Source organism: Phyllobates terribilis, unplaced genomic scaffold (genome assembly GCF_046119375.1).
Source record: "Phyllobates terribilis strain yellow unplaced genomic scaffold, ASM4611937v1 Scaffold_11__3_contigs__length_659146591, whole genome shotgun sequence".
Taxonomy (NCBI): domain Eukaryota; kingdom Metazoa; phylum Chordata; class Amphibia; order Anura; family Dendrobatidae; genus Phyllobates; species Phyllobates terribilis.
Genome location: NW_027362771.1, coordinates 572622035 through 572627104, shown reverse-complemented (window position 1 = coordinate 572627104; position 5070 = coordinate 572622035). Strand labels below are relative to the sequence as shown.

At 41.7% G+C, this 5070-nt stretch overlaps 1 non-coding gene across 1 annotated transcript; it reads right to left on the bottom strand.

Moving 5' to 3' along the window:
* Positions 1 to 854: 854 nt before the first annotated feature.
* TRNAE-UUC (transfer RNA glutamic acid (anticodon UUC)) lies at positions 855 to 926 on the bottom strand. Its single transcript has one exon. It is a non-coding gene; the product is annotated as a tRNA-Glu (tRNA).
* Positions 927 to 5070: the final 4144 nt, after the last annotated feature.

Below are 5070 nucleotides of genomic sequence, written 5' to 3'. Positions count from 1 at the left end.
TCTGAACTTTCCAATTCAGTTCTAAACTGTTTCCGATTAGAAAGAACATGGGAGCCCTAATGACAGACAGGACACATGGCTTGTTGAGTCCCTTGACACTTTTGTGTAAAACTGTGTAGTTGAAAAAGGCTTAAGCTATGAAACAAAAGGAAATCTTTTGCAAAAGTCATAATGCATCGCCAATGTTAAGTATTTTTGTTGCAAAGTGAAAATCTACCAGAAACATTTTTGATTGAAAAACACGTGTCAATCTTTGAATGGTGGCAGTAGCTAAGATAAAGATGCATTCCCATACCGGGAGTCGAACCCAGGCCACCTGAGTGAGAGCCAGGAATCCTAACCGCTAGACCATATGGGAAAAGATGCACTAATGTCTCAGTGACATTATGAAAAAAAAAAGTTTTCTGCTATGCACAATAAACTTCTGCAGATCTGCAGGTACAGCTTACCTCGTTAGCGCAGTAGGTAGCGCATCAGTCTCATAATCTGAAGGTCGTGAGTTCAAGCCTCACACGGGGCACTGTTCCCTCCTTTTCTCGAGAGATTTTGTCACCAACTTAGAACTTTTCCATTCAATTCTACAACTTTTTCCATTAGAAAGGAAATGGGAATCCAAATAACTTACCGGACCCATGAGTTGTTGAGTCCCTTGACACTTTAGTGTAAAAAGGGGTGGTTGAGAATGAGTTGAGCTACGAATCCAAATTGAATCTTGTGTGAAGGGTCAGAATGAAGTGCCAAAACGCGGGCGTTCAGCATTTTTGCCTGAAAAAAACAAATCCTACTTGAAATACGTTTGACTAAAAAACACGCGTCAGTTTTTGAATGTTGGCAGCGGTGCAGAAATGGATGCGTTCCCATACCAGTAGTCGAACCCGGGCCACCTGGGTGAAAACCAGGAATCCTAACCACTAGACCATATGGGAGAAGATGTACTACCAGCTCACTTACAATATGAAAAAAAAGAGGTGTACTGCTTTGCACAAGCAACTTCCGCAGATTATTACGTGCATTTTGCCTCGTTAGCGCAGCAGGTAGCGCGTCAGTCTCGTAATCTGAAGGTCATGAGTTCGATTCTCACATGGGGCACTGGTACCGTGTTTCCTTAACTGATTTTGCCACCATCTTGGCTAGAGAGTCACAGCTCTTTTCCATTCAGTAGCAAAACATCACCAATTGATGGAAGGGGAGCTCCAATGACAAACAGGGATAAAGGCTTGTTGAGTCCCTTAACACCCAGGAATTAAAAGTGAGAGATATGAATGGTTTGAGATATGACATCAAATAAGCTTTTGTGCAAATAAATATCCAAAAAACCTGGTGGTCTGCATTTTTGGCTGCAAAGAGCAGTTCCAACCTAAACTGATTCTGTCTGCAAGGCACGTGTTGGCTTTGGAATGTGGACACTAGTCCCCAAAAAAAAGTCTCTCCCATAGCAGGAATCGAACCAGTCAACCAGGAATACTAACTAAGTCTTTCTCCACATGTTGTAAGCAGTACAGTAAACAGCAAGACAGGTGTAAAAAAAAAAAAAAAAAAAAAAAAGAGTGTTTTGCTTTGAATACAAAACATCAACATTACAAGAGCTGAAACACGCTACATGGTCAAGGTTTTTGGCACGTCAGTTGAATAATTTGAAGATCATGAGTTTTTTGCTCACACGTGGCATCCTCCTTTTCTCAAGAGATTTTGTCACTAACTCTGAACTTTCCAATTCAGTTCTAAACTGTTTCCGATTAGAAAGAACATGGGAGCCCTAATGACAGACAGGACACATGGCTTGTTGAGTCCCTTGACACTTTTGTGTAAAACTGTGTAGTTGAAAAAGGCTTAAGCTATGAAACAAAAGGAAATCTTTTGCAAAAGTCATAATGCATCGCCAATGTTAAGTATTTTTGTTGCAAAGTGAAAATCTACCAGAAACATTTTTGATTGAAAAACACGTGTCAGTCTTTGAATGGTGGCAGTAGCTAAGATAAAGATGCATTCCCATACCGGGAGTCGAACCCAGGCCACCTGGGTGAGAGCCAGGAATCCTAACCGCTAGACCATATGGGAAAAGATGCACTAATGTCTCAGTGACATTATGAAAAAAAAAAGTTTTCTGCTATGCACAATAAACTTCTGCAGATCTGCAGGTACAGCTTGCCTCGTTAGCGCAGTAGGTAGCGCGTTAGTCTCATAATCTGAAGGTCGTGAGTTCGAGCCTCACACGGGGCACTGTTCCCTCCTTTTCTCGAGAGATTTTGTCACCAACTTAGAACTTTTCCATTCAATTCTACAACTTTTTCCATTAGAAAGGAAATGGGAATCCAAATAACTTACCGGACCCATGAGTTGTTGAGTCCCTTGACACTTTAGTGTAAAAAGGGGTGGTTGAGAATGAGTTGAGCTACGAATCCAAATTGAATCTTGTGTGAAGGGTCAGAATGAAGTGCCAAAACGCGGGCGTTCAGCATTTTTGCCTGAAAAAAACAAATCCTACTTGAAATACGTTTGACTAAAAAACACGCGTCAGTTTTTGAATGTTGGCAGCGGTGCAGAAAAGGATGCGTTCCCATACCAGTAGTCGAACCCGGGCCGCCTGGGTGAAAACCAGGAATCCTAACCACTAGACCATACGGGAGAAGATGTACTGCCAGCTCACTTACAATATGAAAAAAAAGAGGTGTACTGCTTTGCACAAGCAACTTCCGCAGATTATTACGTGCATTTTGCCTCGTTAGCGCAGCAGGTAGCGCGTCAGTCTCGTAATCTGAAGGTCATGAGTTCGATTCTCACATGGGGCACTGGTACCGTGTTTCCTTAACTGATTTTGCCACCATCTTGGCTAGAGAGTCACAGCTCTTTTCCATTCAGTAGCAAAACATCACCAATTGATGGAAGGGGAGCTCCAATGACAAACAGGGATAAAGGCTTCTTGAGTCCCTTAACACCCAGGAATTAAAAGTGAGAGATATGAATGGTTTGAGATATGACATCAAATAAGCTTTTGTGCAAATAAATATCCAAAAAACCTGGTGGTCTGCATTTTTGGCTGCAAAGAGCAGTTCCAACCTAAACTGATTCTGTCTGCAAGGCACGTGTTGGCTTTGGAATGTGGACACTAGTCCCCAAAAAAAAGTCTCTCCCATAGCAGGAATCGAACCAGTCAACCAGGAATACTAACTAAGTCTTTCTCCACATGTTGTAAGCAGTACAGTAAACAGCAAGACAGGTGTAAAAAAAAAAAAAAAAAAAAAAAAGAGTGTTTTGCTTTGAATACAAAACATCAACATTACAAGAGCTGAAACACGCTACATGGTCAAGGTTTTTGGCACGTCAGTTGAATAATTTGAAGATCATGAGTTTTTTGCTCACACGTGGCATCCTCCTTTTCTCAAGAGATTTTGTCACTAACTCTGAACTTTCCAATTCAGTTCTAAACTGTTTCCGATTAGAAAGAACATGGGAGCCCTAATGACAGACAGGACACATGGCTTGTTGAGTCCCTTGACACTTTTGTGTAAAACTGTGTAGTTGAAAAAGGCTTAAGCTATGAAACAAAAGGAAATCTTTTGCAAAAGTCATAATGCATCGCCAATGTTAAGTATTTTTGTTGCAAAGTGAAAATCTACCAGAAACATTTTTGATTGAAAAACACGTGTCAGTCTTTGAATGGTGGCAGTAGCTAAGATAAAGATGCATTCCCATACCGGGAGTCGAACCCAGGCCACCTGGGTGAGAGCCAGGAATCCTAACCGCTAGACCATATGGGAAAAGATGCACTAATGTCTCAGTGACATTATGAAAAAAAAAAGTTTTCTGCTATGCACAATAAACTTCTGCAGATCTGCAGGTACAGCTTGCCTCGTTAGCGCAGTAGGTAGCGCGTTAGTCTCATAATCTGAAGGTCGTGAGTTCGAGCCTCACACGGGGCACTGTTCCCTCCTTTTCTCGAGAGATTTTGTCACCAACTTAGAACTTTTCCATTCAATTCTACAACTTTTTCCATTAGAAAGGAAATGGGAATCCAAATAACTTACCGGACCCATGAGTTGTTGAGTCCCTTGACACTTTAGTGTAAAAAGGGGTGGTTGAGAATGAGTTGAGCTACGAATCCAAATTGAATCTTGTGTGAAGGGTCAGAATGAAGTGCCAAAACGCGGGCGTTCAGCATTTTTGCCTGAAAAAAACAAATCCTACTTGAAATACGTTTGACTAAAAAACACGCGTCAGTTTTTGAATGTTGGCAGCGGTGCAGAAAAGGATGCGTTCCCATACCAGTAGTCGAACCCGGGCCGCCTGGGTGAAAACCAGGAATCCTAACCACTAGACCATACGGGAGAAGATGTACTGCCAGCTCACTTACAATATGAAAAAAAAGAGGTGTACTGCTTTGCACAAGCAACTTCCGCAGATTATTACGTGCATTTTGCCTCGTTAGCGCAGCAGGTAGCGCGTCAGTCTCGTAATCTGAAGGTCATGAGTTCGATTCTCACATGGGGCACTGGTACCGTGTTTCCTTAACTGATTTTGCCACCATCTTGGCTAGAGAGTCACAGCTCTTTTCCATTCAGTAGCAAAACATCACCAATTGATGGAAGGGGAGCTCCAATGACAAACAGGGATAAAGGCTTCTTGAGTCCCTTAACACCCAGGAATTAAAAGTGAGAGATATGAATGGTTTGAGATATGACATCAAATAAGCTTTTGTGCAAATAAATATCCAAAAAACCTGGTGGTCTGCATTTTTGGCTGCAAAGAGCAGTTCCAACCTAAACTGATTCTGTCTGCAAGGCACGTGTTGGCTTTGGAATGTGGACACTAGTCCCCAAAAAAAAGTCTCTCCCATAGCAGGAATCGAACCAGTCAACCAGGAATACTAACTAAGTCTTTCTCCACATGGTGTAAGCAGTACAGTAAACAGCAAGACAGGTGTAAAAAAAAAAAAAAAAAAAAAAAAGAGTGTTTTGCTTTGAATACAAAACATCAACATTACAAGAGCTGAAACACGCTACATGGTCAAGGTTTTTGGCACGTCAGTTGAATAATTTGAAGATCATGAGTTTTTTGCTCACACGTGGCATC